The following is a 20373-nucleotide window of genomic DNA, read 5'->3' as shown; positions in this document are numbered from 1 at the left end:
GCGAGGCGGGGCCTGCCAAACTGACTTGACTGGGACAATGACCTTTTTTTTCGTTTGATGATTCGTGCGAGCGTTAGATTTTTTAGTGGCCAGTATTTTTTACGAGTTTAGTGCGGCGATAGTTTATTTTTTGGGAGTGGCTATTTGGTTACGGCTGTTAGTTTATAAACATTTATTAGTAACTTTAATCTTTATGAGTTAGTTGTTTCGTGTACTTACGGAAAAAGAAATCGTAACTACTTTATGTCTATAACTTTTTACGTACTAAGACCTGTGTTATTTGAACGGTAGAGAATAATTATTATATTAATATTAATTAATACACAGTAAAGTCTTTAAACCACAGTAGAAATATTTTAATAAAATTATTGTTACATATTTCGATTACAAATACGCTAACATTTAGCCATTTTCATATTATCACCAGTAAAATTCACAATATTTAATAAAATTAACAAAAAAAAGTAGATTAAGTATATTTTCCTAAAAATGTGATCTAGTTCTTGTTTCTATCCTACAATGCCATAAACTGATATTAAAACAGAATTACTTAAGTTAAACTTATTGTTAGGTAATGATGAAGATCATAATGGTTATAATATTTAAAACTTCACAGTTAAAAATCCCAGCTCAAACTAAAACCAAAAGCTAGTTGGCACTTAGTATTAAGTTTCTGTTAACCGAAGAAACTGTACTCTCACTACTTGGCAGCCTGCCAACTATTCAGGACAGTCAGCTGTATTTGACGCGGCGAACTGAACTCGTTGTGCATGAAACCGTTGAAAGGGACGAAATCTTTTTTTATAAATCATGGGTATGATTAAAAAAAAAAATCCTTTATTTATAAAATACTGAACTGATTTTTAGTAGTCAGCAGAAGTCGTCATAAGTGCATCTCTATTTTGAAGAAAGTATAACTAAGTAATATAAAAATAATAAACTAGAGGCACACCTCGGACACTGGCAATAGTGATGTGCAAGTTGCGGAAACTTTCCAAAGAAATCTTAAATTTCTTGAAAAATTCACGAAACTTTCAAGAAAAATAAAGGGAATTTAAATTTATGAAATAGAAAGTTTCCATTCATACAATTGTCCATACAAAGTATGGAAAGTTTCCGAAGCTTTCCTATCTGAAAATTTCAGAATTTTGGAAATTTCCGGCGGCACATCAGTAATTGGCGATGTAATATATGAAAGAGGAGCGTTCCTAGCACACAGTCTAAGGCAGCGTTCCCACTTATACGTCGCGTGTCTCGGGGCGCGCAACGGGCGTCCGCGCCACGCCGCTTCAGTGTAATTCAAAAAACGTCTCCTCAGTACATTTTGTATAGAAAAGACGTAAGACGCGCCCCAGGTGGCGTGGCGGCGGCGGGGCGCGCGCCGCGCCGCTTGGCGGCGCGCCTTACGTCCTTCCTATACAAAATGTACTGAGGAGACGCTTTTTGAATTACACTCAGGTGGCGTGGCGCGGACGCCCTTTGCGCGCCCCGAGACACGCGACGTATAAGTGGGAACGCTGCCTAAGCTCGTGTAGGTGAACGCGTACTATGCTTGTATGAGTGAGATATGACAGGTCGACTGTTCGCGTTTTTGACAGGCGGTAACTGTGAGGTAACCGAGAGGAGGTGGGCGGCACTTTGCGCGGGGAGCGGGCATGGTCATACTGTACGGTAGTACCCTTTATTATACTGTGCAATAGGTCTGAAACGAAATCGTACCTTCGAAAGTTCTGATGGCGTAGCAAAATAGTGACTAATTGGATAAACTTTACCAAATCAGTGCGTCCCTGTCGCACTTACAAATAGTGCGAAAAGGACAGCCTGACGTTATATTAATTACTATCTTTTTCAGCTGCTTCGCCCGCGTGAGTAATCTCGTTTTCCCCCATACAAACTTTGGACCCCCATTTCACCCGGATTGTTATTGTATTCGAAATGCCAAAATAATAGAATACAAAACACAGCAAGTTCAGAATTTTTTTGGTGAAACTATTTGTCCCATTTAACCCCATGGTTTACTAACATATTTTAAAAGATAACCGGCCCTATTCGAACATTGGGATATGAGATCTCTGTAGACGATATGGATTGGATTTACGCCGTGGCTTGCGTGGGCGATGGTCGCGCGACGGCGATGCGACGCATACGAAATAAAACTTTATCGATATGGAAGTATGAGACGCGACGGCGACGGTCGCGCGACCGTCGCCCACGCAAGACACGGCGTTAGTGCTGTTTTGACATATTAAAGTGAGTAAGCCGGGGCGAATGTAAGTTCTGCCAAACTTGATGTAAATTCGTTTTATTTACCCGCTAATCAAAGGGATATGTTCAAGGAAACATCTTAATCTATTTTGTACTAGATACGTATATTTCTTTATGTTATATTCTTGAGTTGTATGTTTCTGTTTTATCTCCTTGTAATAAAAAAAAATAATCAAGCGGTGACAGTAACGAAGTGGCAAGTGCTCAGTTGTCGGCGACACGGGTTTGTCGCGATGTGTAATTAAGAGGTGAATTGTGAAAAATCCTTTATTAGTGCTCCTCTACGGCTTATAAGGAACCTACGTGCACAATCTGGGATCTCTAAGACCAGCGGTTTCGGAAGTGCGTTGATATGTCAGTCAGTCAGTCAGTCAGTCAGTAAGTTTCTTGTTTTATATATTTAGAAGATCACACGACCGTGCTTGCCTGCCTGGTTATTTAATTCATACATATGATAGTACCTATCGTACATATGTATTATTTTTGGGCCACAGTAAAATAATGTTTGTTATACAACGGGGAAAAGTTTTATTTTAACGCCGAGTGTGGAATTGAAAAACGAGCAAGTGAAAGGATTCTATAGTTGAACCACGAGCGAAGCGAGTGGTTCGAGAATAGAATCCTGAACTTGCGAGTTTTTTAACACACGAGAAGTAAAATACATTTGCACCCGAGTGTAACACAAAACTTTTCCCCTCACTATAGCGAGGAAACTACAACGCAAAAAATGCGTTTATCACTGCTTCCAGTAGTTCCACAGATGGTAAATCATCTTTATTACTAGATTCACCTACTTTTATCAATATTAAAGCAGTTAATTTGACTTTATTCAAGGTCAAATTACTTTACCCACTAGTAAATTAAATACGTTTTTACCCGCTGGTATTAAATGACAAAACACGTGTTTCCGAGCTAGTGAGGGGAAAATAACTATTCTTCAAGTGCTTTATTATCCGAGATCAGTTTGGTTTAGGAAGGCTTCACTCTCGATTCTGGCGTCCCGCCAACTATGTACAGTCGGCAGCCGGATGGGAGCGATGTCGCAGTACGGTCTGCAGAACTCATGACTATTAGAGCGAGGCATACCACGGTCGCTACCGACAGTGCAGTGCTATACCGACGCGGCGCCACTGTCGCTGCGTTAGTGACGCTGCGCTTGGAAGTAAGTTCATACATTTCCATACTGCATAGTAATATCGCTCTGTCACAGCGTCAGTGTCGCTGCGTTACTGACGCCGGAGCCGCTCTGCTCGGAAGTCCTGCTTAAGGGCCAGTGGCATCAAACCGTCTGTCACCGTTGAAGCGCTCGCTAATTATTGTATGGGAAGTTCCATAGCCGTCTGCTGCGTGACGACAATGTGTCAGACAATTTTGACAGACACATCATCGTCACGCAGCAGATGACTAAGGAACTTCCCATACAATAAAAATTTACGAACGCTTTAACGATGACAGACGGTTTGATGCAACCGGCCCTTAATCTCAAAAGAATCCCAAAGTATAGTAATCGCATAGATATAATTCATCGTTACGACACGGGATCGATACGGAGTGGACGATCACATCGACCTATAAAACAGCGCGCTGGGTCAATGGGAGAGCGGAGCTAGAAGTAGGAAGCAAGATCTGTGGATGCGGCATCTGTATCTGAAGATCTGAATCGGCCATCGGTATGTGGCCATTTAGTATACGAGAGCATTTCTTTTTTTTTGCCATTTTTTTAGGGAATTTTAGGTCGATTGTACTCTGAATCACGAGTACTTTCAATCTCACTGGGAGACAAAAAGTGTCCCAGAATTTCCATACATTTTTGTTACTTTCCTTTTTTGTTACCCCACACAACATATACGGAAAATGGTAACAAAATAAGAAAAAATCGTATTGGACAATTTTTTTAACTACTAGGATTGGAAAAGCTAGTGATTCTGAGTAGAAATAGCATAATTTTTTTCAAAAATATCACATTTCATAAAAGTGGCAAAAAAAAAAGAAATTGTCCGTAGGCACTATCATTCTTGGCCCCGTAGCCGAATGGTATTTCTACGACGCGAAATGAAAACGAAACGCCGCGAAAATTAGTCTGGCTTTGTCGCGCCAATACGCAAGAGCGATAGAGATAGATACTCACTCCATCGTAGGCCACGTCTTTGCCTTTGGCTAGTCTGTGGCCAAGAGTAAGCCCATTTATATTATATTAAAAAAAAGATATCTACGAGCGATTCGTTTCATGAGCGTTTCGTGAGCGTTTGTGGCTAGCCGAATGGCACAATCGCTCACGAAACGCTCACGAAACGAAGCGCTAGTAGATATCTATCTCTATCGCGCTTGCGTATTGGCGCGACAGAGCCAGCGGCGTATCGCTTTCGTTTGGCGTCGGAGAAATGCCATTCGGCTACGGGGCCAGAGCAGAACGGTATCCTACACTGAGAGAAAATATATACAACCAGTTTTCATGTTCGTTCAACAAGTTTTTTGGTTAAAATAGCGCCTACGTGCTCTTTGGTTCAAACAACAAGCTACTTGTCATTTGAATCGGCAATATATTTGAATCAACAAGTCGATTTTATAAAAACACATATTGTTTTAAACATACGTTTGGCTGATTCAAACGGATAAACCGCAACAAGTCGAACTTGTTAAATTCACAATGCAAATTTCTCTGTGTATTTAGAGATCACCTAAATACATGATATAAATACTGTAGCATATTCTGAGTGTAGTTCTAGGTAGTAGCGAAGACTATACTAAGTATTAATTTTACCCCTTTAATTGCAGGCGTCCATAGGTTACGGCGACCGCTTTCCATCAGGCGGGCGGTATACCTGTTTGCCACCGACGTGCTATTAAAAAAAAGTATTAATACTGTCCAAAATATCTTGAGTAAAATCATAGCACAGGACCCAGGCAAACATTTCTCGCCTACTAGAATAACTAGTCGTCCTATTTTCACAGTATTTATTTGACAGGGACGGGAGATGTTTTTCGCGGGCGAGATGATGTTGCACCTGCCCTATGCAAGGCTAACGGAATCATGTATTTTAGTTTGATTTCTCGCTCGTATTATTATTATTATTATTATTTGTAAAGCAGGCAGGCAGTTGTAGTAACTGATAAAGCCTGTATCCAGTTGTCGGTAGAGGTTTCAGGTGTTATGTGGAATTAGCACTGTGCTTGTCTAACTTATTCTTGAATTCGTTTACACTTTGGGCCGATATTACATCCTCCGGGAGCTGATTCCAAGCTTTTACCACTCTATTACTAAAGAAATGTCTATGAGGATTGTTGTATGACCTGCGAGAGACCAGTTTATACTGATGACCTCTCAGACGGGTGTTGTTATTACGTTCTAGCATTTTATGAAAATCTTTGAGGTCATAATGTTGGGTTAGTATTTTGTATGTCTCGATCAGGTCTCCACGCTCTCTCGTATTTGAGCATTTCTTTTTTTTTGCCACTTTTATGAAGTGTGATATTTTTGAAAAAACAATATAATATTTCTACTCAGAATTACTAGCCTTTTCAATCCTAGTAGTTAAAAAAATTGTCCCATACAATTTTTTCTTATTTTGTTGCCATTTTCCGTACATGTTGTATGGGGTAGCAAAAGAGGAAAGTAAAAAAAATGTATGGAAATTCTGGGACACTTTTTGTCTCCCAGTGACATTGAAAGTACTCGTGATTCTGAGTACAATTGACCTAAAATTCCCTAAAATAATAAAAAAAAATATTGGCAAAAAAAAAGAAATGCTCATTTGAGTATCATTTACATCGTATCTTGTTTGATGGGTATTCGGACCTCCAACTTTTAAACTTCCAGCTAGCGGTTGTTAATAATATGACAAGTTGGAAAGAGACTTCCGCTTGTAACTTGTAACTTTCAGTTTTGAGAAATGGACCCCAGGCCCCGTAGCCGAATGGCATTTCTCCGACGCCAAACGAAAGCGATACGCCGCTGGCTCTGTCGCGCCAATACGCAAGCGCGATAGAGATAGATATCTACTAGCGCTTCGTTTCGTGAGCGTTTCGTGAGCGATTGTGCCATTCGGCTAGCCACCCTGGTGTCACCACCACCTTTAAAGTTTAAACTAATTAAACTGCCGTATCCACCGCAACTTCGCTCCCATAGCTCAGACGGTCAAAGATCTCTTCTGAAAAATGTCTTACGAACAAAGGAGTCTTTGACGGGAAATTTGCATCGAACCTTTATGCCGCTTTATTAAACTAGAACTTTTAAACTATTTCTGGACTTTCAGAAGTGGGATTGAGATATTTTTAAATAGTTGGGGGAGTTTTGAAGACTTGGTGGGATGATTAAAGCTCATTGTCATACATCGTGTTTTTTTTGTTTTCAGTTAAATTCGACAAGTCGTTAGGTTAGTTATCAGGAACCACCTGTATAACACTTTTAGTTAAATTCGCAAAAAAAAATCATCATTTTCATACATAATAAATGAATCAATTAGTGTGAGAGACCCTTAAGAATAATATTAAAGTTAGTGTCAAGTGATTGACGGCACATGTAAAAACAAATAACATAGGGAAGTGGTAAAGGCTGTCACACACGTGTTCAGTAATTATTTTTATTTTTTTAATAACTCGATAACCGTAAGAGTTAAGACGCTAGTTTCTAAGAGAAATTAATTGTATATGATCTAAAGAACCATCCTTTAAACTTAACGGAATTCAATAAAAACAGGGTGTATTCATGTAATGGAATGTCATCATGAGGATAGATAGATAGATAGATAGATTTTATTGGTATTAATCATACACTGTCAGTTTACAATCATAAATTACAAAAAAATAACAATTCATTATATTCACATTACATGTTCATAAATTAATTAACAAATAATATTGTTGAAATTATAATATAACACAAAATTAAAACATATAAATTAATGACATTACTATTGACACAGATACAGATAGGCGATGATGGTACATATAAAGCGTACTATTCTCCCTAGATAATTATATTATTCCCCTTTTCTTCCCGTGGGTGTCGTAGAAGTCGACTGTGGGACAAGGGTTAAATTGTGGCGTAGGCGAGAGGCTGGCAACCAGTCAATGCCAAGAGTGGCACTGAAACTTGAATAGTACCTATCATATGCTCTGCCTACCCCTTTAGGGGATAGCTACAGGCATGGTTGTACGTAACTATTTATTATGGAAAATATTTTACACAAATTGATGAATATTAATCATAGCTCCCCCTTAAATTTTGTTTTTCAGGTTTTGACAATCTTTTCAAGATTTGGACCAAATCAGTTTTTAACCCCCTCCCAAAACGGGGTGTTATAAGTTTGACGTGTCTGTCTGTCTATCTGTCTATCTGCGGCAACGTAGCTTTCGAACGGATGAACCGATTTTGATTTCGATTTTTTTGGTTGAAAGGTGAATTAATCGGGAGTGTTCTTAGCCATGTTTCATGAAAATCGGTCCACTATGTCGGGGTTTTTTTCAATTTTTTAATTTTGTGGTTAGGTTATTCCCTTCTTCATTGTAGAATACCCATAGAATAGAAACAATACAAACTAGGTAGGTATCTATAGTTTAAAAATACGTGCTTAATAAAAATGTATGCTTACTGATAATTTCTAAACATGTCAATCAGAAATAACAAAAGAACTACATTTATGTATAACTGGTTTTAAGTGGTTTTTAGTAGATGGGTAACAGAAATACACAAAAATACTCAAAACCCTCACTTTCAATACAAAAACTTCACTTTCCTTTGTCTCAAATTTCGCAAGGAAAACTTATAAGTATCAACGTTCGATCTGGGGTCATCGCCCCCTATTTTTGTACGTCAATGTCCAGACGGAGCCGCGGTATAACTATATGTATGGATAGTAACTTGATTAGAAGGAGAGCTCATCTAATGGTTAAGACATGTTTCAGGAATAAGTTTCAGTTTAAATTTTATTGGTCATTCTTACACAGATTGACTGTCCTACAGTAAGCTCAAATGGCTTGTGTTGTGGGTGGGCTTGGGACCCAGACAACGACATAGTATAATCATACAAATACGTATATACATAGAATACATCCAAGACCTCGGAAGAAATATCTATGCTCATCACAGAAATATTTTCCGATCCGATATCGGATGTCGGAAGGATTTCAATGGAAAAAATCCAAGATGGCGCCTGTAACGGTCCTACATCCGATATCGTGCGGATAATGTGAAAACGCACGTACCGGGATTCGAACCCAGGACCGCGGCTTAGCAGGCGAGGTCACCACTTGCTAGACCAGACCAGTGTACTAAGCTAGTATAAAAAAAGTAATTTCTAAAAAATGCCAGAAAAGTCATATCATGAAATGTCAGCCACCACGTTGGGCGACCACTGAAATGTTTCCCATAGGGTGTTCCAAGAAATTTCTTAAGGATGGGAATCACTTAAAAGAAAGATACGGGTTGGGTACCCCTACACCTGATTGGGGTAAGTTGGGACACCCGCCTTATTTATATTCATATATGCCTCAGCTAATTTAAAGAAACTCAAATAGGGTCATGGGATATCGTTCGCCTGGGAGCAAAGAATGAGGTAAATAGTAAAACAGTAGGATATTTACACCACAGTGACATTGACACTTGACATTTGAAAATTATGTGTCTATTTCTGGGTCGATAAATAATATTGTTACTCAGCGTCAGTATTTCCTTGTCGAACAGGCAATGAACGGCGAACTGTCACTGTCGGGCGACAAATGTCACTGAGGTGAAACAGGCCCCTTATCTGACTGTACGAATTATTCATCAGTTTTTGTCATTACCACACTCATCACACGTAATAAATTTGTTTATCGAAATCGTAATCGTAAACAAAAGTGTCTAAAACCGAACCAAACACACTGACTCACGAAAACAACGACTACGGAATTCCTTAACAAAATATGTTTGTTTAAAAATACTTCCTGATTTTCAGATGATGAATTTGTTGTATCGGCTTGACTCAGAGCGGAAGATTTGGTGTATCAACTTCACAAACAAATCTGTCACTGTTTATAAAAAAAAATGTCTCCTGGGTCACCAATGTCACCATATTTATCTATTATTTATTTATTTTAACTTTATTTCACAAATTAACAATAAAAAGTACAAATGGCGGACTTAACGCCTTGAGGCATTCTCTACCAGTCAACCACTGGGCAAAACAGAGATAATTATTTTTAAAATCGGGACTTAATCGCATATGACTACATATTAAACTGACCTCCAACGTTTCAGGGACAGCGTTGTCCCCGTGGTCTCGGAGAGCATACGCGATTAAGTCCTGATTTTAAAAATAATTATGTGTAATAACCGTGAAAGTTTAAATCAGTATAAAACAGAGATAGTTTTGTAGACAAAGCCAGTATGATTGTAATGATTAAATATAAGTCGATACTATTATAAAATAAACATACACAAATGCATTAATAAATAAACATACATAAATAAACCTACACACATAATAGTATATTATGATATTTGCATTTTTTTGACGGGTTAATTTTTTTTTTAATAGTTACGGGTAAGAAACGACGTTCCTGATAATTATCGTTTAAATCGTGAGTATTTTTTTTTTTTACTTTTAGAGCAGTTTTTAGCTCTTGTAGGTTTGTCTCTTGGCTAACGGAATAAAAATTTGCAAAAAATTATGTAACTATCAATTCTTTTATTATAGTAAGTATATACTTTTACTTTTTAAATGTAATAAAACGCGTAATAAAATACACGTAATGTTTCCATATACAGTCTGTATTTTTTGGTATTTAAATAAATATAAACATCTACCCTCAATAGGCACCTTAAGCCACTTTAGGGTAAATGAAAATATTACACGACCGAATAAGAAGGTCAAAATATATTTATAATTTACAATAAAAAACTTAATTATATACAATGTAAAACTTATATATTGAGGTTAAGTTATTGAGACATCTTAAAACCATCGCTCAAATAAAAAGGTTGTTCAGTGACTTTTGTATTTGTATTTGATTGACAAATTTAATGTTTGTAACTACCCCACACTTTTTAAAGTATTTATTTAAAATACAATGTTACAGTGTCGTGTTCCTGCCGGTGAGTAAGGCTGCCAGAGCTCAACGAGGGTGCGGTGTGCTGGTGACGGAAGGACCTACGGAACTAATTTGTTCCGTCTATTGTCCTTTGAGTCGTCGGCAACTCAAGTTTGGAACTTATACACTCTTTATTGCTGTGTGCACTGCAAAAAGGAGTGTAAACATTTCTAATGGGTTGGCAACGCGCACGTGATACTCCTTGAGTTGCAGGCGTCCATATTTGACGGTGACCGGTTCCCATCAGGCGGACCGTATGCTTGTTTGCCACCGACGTAGTATTAAAAAAAAGTACAGGTGGTTGACCTAATATTATGGTATCCCATTTAAGCAAGAGCAATAACTCCACATCGCGCTCGACAAAACGCTATTTATTGCCGATAAACGCGAATCAGACCGTCTGGGACGATAACTGGTGTCAATACCACACCAAATTACTAGTATTATTTATGAAAATTGCTACTATGACTTTATGATATTATTTTACGTGTAAATTCTCTTATCTAGAAATAGGCCTATATTTTTTATGTAACCTGATGAATAGGCATTTGCTAAAATAAACTTATCAATAATTATTAAAAAAAAAAAATGTTTTTTCTAGGCATTAAAATATCACATATTCTTCCAAACTAAAATATTAATTGCCAAAACGATCACAAATATCCACTACTGGAAAACATAAGGTCCTTACCCTTGACTTTATACATATATTATGTCCTCTATGTAAACCTTCTGCCTCCGGTTCCTTTAAAGGCACCTGTACGTTCAAAATTCGCCATTGAACTCTAAAAAGGCAAAAACAGACCTGTCAAACCTGACGGGCCTGCCCCAACCGCGCCCGAGTTGCGACTTGCGGTCATTCACCGCATTCATTTTGTTTTTACCCACATACAAACCACTCTATGAAAATACTGGCAACCTCATTTAAAAAAATATGATTCCAAATTCAAACTCTATAGCATACGCAGCAAGTTCGAAACGACGCGCGTAAAATTTCAGTTACGAGTTTTTCAAAGTTAGGCGAGCGAGCAATAATTTTCGCACAGTCATTTTAAAATTCATCGTTCGATCGAATTTAAACTTTAAATCTTAACTGTAAGATCATTTTTTGATTGCATAATTCAGTGAGATACAACGGTTTGAAAGTTATCGGTATGTACGCACACTAATAAAATGCGTATAAAGTATGAGTGACGTCGAAACTCGTCCACGATTTATTGCAATCGCTCAGCTAGCAAGAGCGTTTCTAAAATAATAAACCAAAATATCCACAGGTCTTCCCTTACATATAATAGGTCACTTGTAGGTCATCTTAGACTGGTTATAAAAATATTGAATATGCCCTTGCGCTTCCAATAATGCTGTTTTGATGGACAGTAGCTACAAGTCTCAAGTTTATTAACAATTTGCATGGACATAAGTCTTTCTTTGATTAATTGTGATGTTCATGATTTATGTGAGTTTTAAACAGAGTTGGCTTATTACAGGATAGTCTTGCGAAAGAGGATGGATTGACCACTTTTTGTTATTATTTTTCCCGGTGAGCCAGGAGACACAAAAATACATTTTAGAGATTTTTTTTTATTCTTGATATTTACGAGTACGGACTTAAATTTTGTTAAGTGAATTCGTTTAGTGAATTTAAAAGTTACCCAAGAGACATATGTCATGAATCGGATTCAAATGAATCTTTTAAAACGATTTGTTTTTCTTTTTTCAAGGTCATAATCAATAGCAGTGCTAACAATAAAATTGTATTCAACATAAATTTTCTCTGACGTTCTATTTAGGCTCAAATATTAACACAGCTGAAAATTGAGTCAATATTTTTCATTCTAAAACAAAATAACGCGTGCAATTTTATTAATGTCAAATTATCATAATATATTGATAATAATGTGTTATAGAAAAACCTACATTTCTGCTTGTATTTTAGCAAAATTTGGAAACTTCATTGTTTTCTACAACAACCGATAATACAAATATAGGTACATAAGAATTGTATAAAATGGCATTTTAAAACATAAGCATAAAGTTGACTGAGATTGTTTATTATGTAAAAAAACAATATTTCCTAACAGCAGTTCTTTAAAAGCACATCATACAGATATGAAAATAACAGAAAAATAAATTATACTTAACATATTTTTCGCAGTAGTCAACTCTTTTATTTTTTTCATTTTTTTTAATATTATTGAGAGCTGTAATGCCCCACTCCGACCGCTGCGCTGGGCAAAGGCCTTCACCCCGCTTAATCCATTCCTCCCGGTTTTGAGTAGTCCTCAATTATTTTTATGCGTTTTTTTAAAGAATGTCATTGATTATCCAAATTTGAAGATCCAACGGCAATATTTAAAAAAGGCAAATGTAAAACGTATAGGTTTCATTCAACTCTATCGCTCTACGACTCTACGTGTCTTCAAGCCAGTTTTACACGATGGTGTAATTACGATGCTGGCAGCTTACAAAAAAATAAAAACAAAATGGTGGCAACAAATGACTGAGTCAGTACAACGTGGTACAACTTTGTAATGGCGCATGTGAGCGGCTATTTTAAGTATCTTGACTAATAATGTTAATGTGAAAGTAATTTTGTGTTTTTGATTTAACTGCTGAACTGATTTGGGTAAAGTTTGGTGCGGTGATAGTTTGAGATCCGAGTTTTTTTTATATAGTTTTGTCGAAGCTTTCGTAAGTAAAAAACGTTAAAAAACGTATAAAACCTTTCCATTGTTTTTACTAACGCTTTTAATGATATTTTAAAATAATATGACACTGAGCTAAAAGGTGTCCAAATATGTATTGTGGTAGTCACTTATACAAATAATAGGGTTTTCTAGCAATTAAATCTACATGATCCTGCAATAACTGAAGCTGTTAGTTTATTCTTTTTGGAAGACTGCACAAGACTTGGAAAATGTCAAAAGAGCTTGTAAAATCAAAATTATAGTCAAATGAATAAATACGTATAGGATCGATTTTTAAGTAAGCTTCTTTTTGAGTAAAAATTTTAGTAAAATATTTTTATTGCTTTAATACTTTTCATAGTACCTAAACTTGAGTTAGATATTACAAGCAGAAATATCTGTCCAGCGGCGGAGCGCGGTATTAGGCCCCGGCCCGTTTTTGCTTGGTGCTCCTTTTGCCGGGAGACGGATGGACCACATGACTTTTTACTTGGTAGAATTTATTTAGACGGGTCTACGCCTACTAACATTGAAATATACAGTACAATTACAGAGATTTCAAAAGGTGATTACTTACATTACAATTTGCTTTAATTGACGAGATTTTAGGATAATTTCAAAATATATTTTTGATTTTAATGTGACCTAAATCAGAAATAGTACAATACATTTTCAATGTAGAAATGCAGAAACAATCGTCAGGGTATGTGCATCCACTTAAGAATTACAAAAAGCAAAAAGAAAATTAAGATATCGCATAGTTGGTGGAAATAAACTAGAATTTGCCTGCCAAAGGTGAAGGATAGGTAAATTATAGCAAATTGGTCTAAAAATTTGCATGTACATGTTTAATTGTATATTGATTTAAACTAAAGCGATTTGCACTCATAATTTTAGAACAAAACGGGACTTAATATAAATGTAAGCCTGGTATGTATTATGACATTCATGTACAAATTGCAATAAGTATATACAACTACATAGGTTTGCTATGTATAAAAAACGTATGTAAGTATAAATGTAAATGTTTACTTGATTAAGTCCCGTTTTGTTCTAAAATTACGTTTAATTGTATTAATAAGTTAGATCGACACTGGAAATTGTTGTGTCACTCTTCAAATGGCATACCTATGTAATTTTTGTATAGTTATTTTTTTTTATTTTACTTCGATTCATTAAATTTCATAATTAATCAATTGACGGGAGACGACGGCCATATTTTCTCAGCAGTCCCACAAAAATAGAAGCAAGATTAGTCTAGCTTTATAATTTTCATGGTCACCATAATCAGTGCGGTCGTCGAAGACCCGGCCCACTCGACGATAGATAACCTGATCCGTCCGCCATTTTGAGTTTAGTTTAGCTACTTGAAATTATTTGTTGCGGTTTTTAATCGGCGCCCTATGTGTGCGTGCGGCTTGTGTGTGTGAGTGCCACAGATGTCATATATACCATAGATCAAGCAAACGTATCTACTTAGCGTGTCAAATGAACTCAGTGAAATCCACTGAGTTGTCCGTCTTTACTCGCAGCTTGCAGCTTTCGGGCGTCAATTTTTGTAAGTTGAAGTCAATCAAAACATAAAAAATGCCTCGTTACGTGATATTCAATTGCAACAACACAAAAATTATGAACAATCAAGAGCCTGAGACATATTTAAAATTACAGGCAAGAATCAACTTCAGTACAAAATTTGACACGCTCGGCCCCTATACAAATATATGAATTTGTTTCTTCTATCTAAATTAAGTTCTGTGGTGAGTGCGACTTGCTTATAGTTCGCTATATGCTTGATATGAATCGCCTACAGAATAGTCTAGTGAAATCAGCTTCTTTTTAAGAACTAGCAAAAATAATTTAAATAATGTGCTTATCGTGTTGAGCAACGCGCCATATATATTATGACGTCACGGTCAATTTCTTTACTTTATATCCTTCTATCCGACATATTAGATAGAAATTGGTTTAAAAATAACTACTGTCCACATATGGTTTTCTTATAATTATAAGAATCTGATGTTTTATTTTGTGCATTGTTTTATTTTGTGCATGGTATAATAGTACATTTCGATACAAGTGCGTAAAAGAGGAAGTTCAAAAGTACTTACTAGAGAACCTTAATGACCAAATAAAACTTACTAAAATCTCAATTCATGATATAAATCTTGGTAACAAAAAAGGAATAAAAAAAAAACAAATTTAACTTCTCCCTTAATTTTTGTACCAACTTTTCGAGAACTGCTGAGATAATAATTAGAAAAAAAAAATATCATACTAATTTTATTATCAGACCTTTATAGATACCTAGTATAAATGTAAAAATATTTAAAAATAGCATTTGGGATCATCCACATATTACTTCACACCAAATTTCAGGTTTTTGGACCCCTCCCCCCTATGTCACGCTTTTTTGTATCCCTTTAACAGGGATTGTCACATTTAGTATGACCCCCCCCCCCCCTTACACTGTGACGTAATATATGGATGACGAATTCGGATGACGTTTTTGCCGTGTTTAAAAACTTATTATGTCACGATATCGTAATTTTGAGTCTGTCACTAAAATTATGTGCGTCATACAATAAAAATATATCAGTTCTATTTGATAATACTGGCTTCATGTATTTTTAACACAGCCCACTGTGTAACAGAGTAAATTAACTTTTTTTAATTATAAGTAGGTCTTCTTTAGCGTCAGCCAATAGACAAGATCTATAGATATTGTTTAAATGTGGGGACACTTTTTGTAAACTGATACATTTCTCCTGAGTCACTCTCAAATTGTACTTTTGTGACATTTCAAAAATCGAGTCCGTTACTTACTGATAATACTTTCATTGAATTAAAAAGCTAATAATTAATTCCAGCGAATATAATATAGCAAATTGGCAACATTTCCCAACATACACAAAAAAATGTATTTATATTTTTATATTTTTTTGGAATACTGTCCATTGAACAACCATCCGAACATAACAGTAAATTTCAACTAAATTGCTCCGTAGAACAATAGTACAGGGTTGCCTAGCAACCAGGGTAATAATAATAGGTGCTAGGGTGGCTTAGGTCAAACGTACGGTACGAGCTAGCCGGCAGCTGTGTCCTACGACCGTCATTCGGGGGCGATCTGTAACGGCGTAAGTGCATTTGTATGGTTATTATAGAAGTAGGGATGACGACTACATAAAAAATTACATTACATTACAAAAAGTGAAGGAAAGAAAAACGAAAAGATTATTAGATGATTAGATTATTTCAAGTTTTGGTCTAGTTTGGAGTTCATTTCCTATATTCCTTTCACTTAATTAAAACAAATTATTAGATACTGATATACTTATAGACTTGACAATAACTTTTTGGTTTCAAAGAGAGTACTCGTATTAGCAATAATTATAAACATAATCTTCAAATCTTCAAGAAAAGAGCGTACACCCATCTTAAAGGCCGGCAACGCACCTCCAACACCTCTGGTGTTTCGGGTGTCCATGGGCGGCGGTGATCGCTTACCATCAGGCGACCTGTCTGCTCGTTTGCCTCTTATCCCATAAAAAAAAATGACATAACTACGAGTACATGTTAATTTTAACTAAACAACTTTTGTTTTACTCTATATAATTCTTTATTTGCACAGCTGCTCTGCATATTTTTGGCCAAGTGTTTTTTTTAATGATTAATTTTCACGTATGACATTACTAAAGCTACATGATCGTAATGGGTAGCGCATCGAGTACATGTCCTCGATGGGGTAGGGTTGCTAACGATATTTTTTCAATATTTCATTTTCTTTGGCGTTTTTTTTAATATCGCATACCTAAAACGTACATACATATGATTATATAAATGTGTTGTATATTTTACGTTTTTATACCACGATAATTAAAAGAAGATCCACACTAATATTACAAATGGGAAAGTGTGTGTGTCTGTTTTTTCGTCTTTCACGGCAAAACGGAGCGACAAATTGACGTGATATTTTTAAGTGGAGATAGTTGAAGGCATGGATAGTGAAATAGGCTACTTTTTGTCTCTTCCTAACTCCCCACTTCCCTAAAATAGGGAATGGAAGTTTGTATGGAGGATTTTCGAATTTAGTTTCGTAGTTCGAAAGCTAGTTTGTTATAAATGACACTTATTCATTTTTTTTAACACGCCGAATTCGCTTGGACTTTATTTGGGGTAATTGAAACTGTAATAAGCTCTTCATTGGCCGACAATACGAGTACACAGGAAGCGGTTATGCCAAATGTCTCGCCAGACTCACGCATGCGTCTCGTCCATTAAAACTTACTTTTTTAATCATTAGAGATGTATAATATCTCCAAGACATACTTAAATCTTATACTGTAACTTACTCAAATCATAGCTTTTTATATTAATAAATTATACAATCAAATTTGTTTATTTAGTTTAAAAATGAGTTACCAATGAAATAAAAACACACACAACACCAATAATAACACAACACAAGAATACAATATAATGAGTTACCAAGTGTGAATACCCCTTTTTAAGTAAGGAGTATCAACTAGGGAACAAATCAAATTATTTTATTGAATATTTTTTGATTTGTTCTTTTTTTTTTAAGTAGTCACACTACTATAATATAAATTATAAACGACAAGGCCCACTGGTGGCTGAGCCGGGAATCGAACCCGAGTCTTCAGCTTCCGCGGCTAACGTCCTTACCACTAGACCACCCGCCCGCTGTTTTTTCTTTCGTGTATGATATCTATTTCAATTTATAAGGAGTATCAGTTTAGTTTATACTAGAAATAAAAGTAACAAGCATAACAAAAGATTTATCTTTGGATTGACTTGGACTTTATTTGGGGTAATTGGAACTGCAATAATTTTTATTGGGCGACAATACACACAGGAAGTGGTTATGCCAAATATGTCACCAGACTCACGCGCATGTCTCGACGACGATTAAAACTGTCAGTGTATGTGTCAATGTCACTGTGGTGACATAGCCCACTGGTGTTAGACACCAGTTAGATGAAAATGAAATTTAGAACAGAATAACGAATTAAAATTTTGAAAAAACCCCCGAATTCGACATAGTGCACCGATTTTCATAAAACATGGCTAAGAACACTCCCGACTAACTCAGCTTTCAGACCAAAAAAAAAACTAAATCTGAATCGGTTCATCCGTTCGGGAGCTACGATGCTACAGACAGACACACACACAGACAGAAATACAAACAGACAGACAGACACACACACAGATAGACAGACACGTCAAACTTATAACACCCCGTCGTTTCTGCGTCGGGGGTAAAAAAACTGATCCACTAAAAAGAACATACAAGTCACACTACATAACTTTACTATAGGTATAAATACAACACTTCAACTCTCCTCTCCACGCGGAAGACAAAGCGCAGAACAAAAAAGCAAACACAAAACACTCAAAAATGAGGCCATGTACAGAAAGTACAAGTCAGTTTTTATTTTCTTAATTTCGTCTGGAGGCCACGGTCATTGTGCGGCCGGCAGATGTTTTTGGCATAAATTGACTCTTTGTCCAATTGGGGGAGTTAAAAAAAAGTTAAACGTCATATTTGTGAGTCAGTGGTGTCAGTTTCGCTGAAATGTCTCCAAGAATGATTCAAAATTGAGTGTTCATATTTGACGTAGGTACGGTAGATTTTGAAAATGTTTGACGACCGGTTTGGCGTAGTCGATAGTTCGAATCCCGGTAAGGGTAAGGGCATTTATTTGTGTGATGAGCACAGATATTTGTTCCAGAGTCATGGATGTTTTCTATGTATATAAGTATTTATAATATATTATATATATCGTTGTCTGAGTACCCACAACACAAGCCTTCTTGAGCTTACCGTGGGCTTCAGTCAATCTGTGTATAAGTCTAATCATTATTTGAGCTTTATAAATCTTTTATCTTCTGGCACTGAAGTCAGCAAAATTATAGATTCCGTCGAAGATGAACTTTGCTTCGATTTTAACACAAAAAAGTGATGTAAAATCGCTGTCAATAGAATCAATATTTTAGCACAATTTTATTATTTTAAAGGTTGAGGATCATAATGTGATATGAATTGATTAAACAAGACATGGATTTAGCCAGTATCTGATGAATTAGAATGGAAATTAAAGACATTTTGACTACAAGGTTTGTTTACATTGTTCACAAATTCTATTGACGGCGATTTTAGTGTCGTAATTTCAAAGGTAACTCTTTAATTTTCTAGGTTACTCATTTCCATAAATACCATCAACCCTGATTTCAAGATATCTAGGTACACATGTTAGCTTAGTCTAACTAGAATCATAATAATGATGCTGACCTGACCGATTTCGGCCACAGGAACTATGTTCTAGAATAGACATTTATAATTTGAATTCTAAGAGCTTATCATACTTCATTATGACTTCATCGCATATGACTGTCTGCTCCAAGACCACGGGGACAGTGCCGTTCTTGACACGTCGGAGGTTAGTGTTAAAACATAGTAAAACGTGATTAAGTCCAGTTTGCAATTTTAAGTACGACAAATGGTGCAACGTTGCCTACCCTGTCTAACATTGACTGGCTCAAAAGTAGTAATTTGTTGCCGAAAAGCCGTTTATAATAAGCTACTTATAATGGTGGTCACTGTCTCCTCTCCCAACGCTTTGATTTAGACACCTATTTTGATTAGAACTTCCATTTTAGACTCAGGCAATGGGCAAAGTTACAGCATTGACGTATATGTTTAATGGATAAAGCAGAGTATCATAAGATTCACACACCACGATATCGTGCAGACTTAGCTTGGTCGGACTAATATCATATGATAGAATACATGGACTTTGCCTATCGTGTCAGATAGTCGTTTTAATGGCGGTATAACATTGACCGTACGCAATTAGAAGTGAATTGATAACAGAGAATATAGTATCTGCAGTTCAGTTGTTTGTCCTAGGTCAAACGGAGACTGCAGTTTCTATTCCTGAATAAAGGCAAAATATGTATATTTACTTGCATACTTCATACTTTATATTATAAATGGGAAAGTGTGTGTCTGTTTATTTGTCCGTTTTTCACGACAAAACGGAGTGACGAACTGACGTGATTTTTTAGGTGGAGATAGTTGAAGGGATGGAGAGTGACATAGGTTACTTTTTGTCTCTTTCTAACGCGAGCGAAGCCGCAGGCAAAAACTAATACAAAATATGTCTAGTTACTTGAATAATACAATTTTTTTAGCACATGCTGAGACGCTTTCGGGTAACCTAGGATCAGGTAGAACCAAAAATAATCTACTATACATATAAAGGGCAATATTAACAGTGTAGAGAAGAGATAATAATATTAAACAGACAATAATCACATAAATACTCTT

At 36.2% G+C, this 20373-nt stretch overlaps 1 protein-coding gene and 1 non-coding gene across 6 annotated transcripts in view; both read right to left on the bottom strand.

Moving 5' to 3' along the window:
• LOC125238454 (mushroom body large-type Kenyon cell-specific protein 1) overlaps nt 1–20373 on the bottom strand; it is a 327977-nt gene that overhangs the window by 157587 nt on the left and 150017 nt on the right. The gene's annotated exons all lie outside the window — the stretch shown is intronic.
• Nucleotides 17654–17725, bottom strand: Trnap-cgg. Its single transcript has one exon. It is a non-coding gene; the product is annotated as a tRNA-Pro (tRNA).

Source organism: Leguminivora glycinivorella, chromosome 23 (genome assembly GCF_023078275.1).
Source record: "Leguminivora glycinivorella isolate SPB_JAAS2020 chromosome 23, LegGlyc_1.1, whole genome shotgun sequence".
NCBI lineage: Eukaryota > Metazoa > Arthropoda > Insecta > Lepidoptera > Tortricidae > Leguminivora > Leguminivora glycinivorella.
This window is presented reverse-complemented; position numbering and strand designations above follow the sequence as displayed.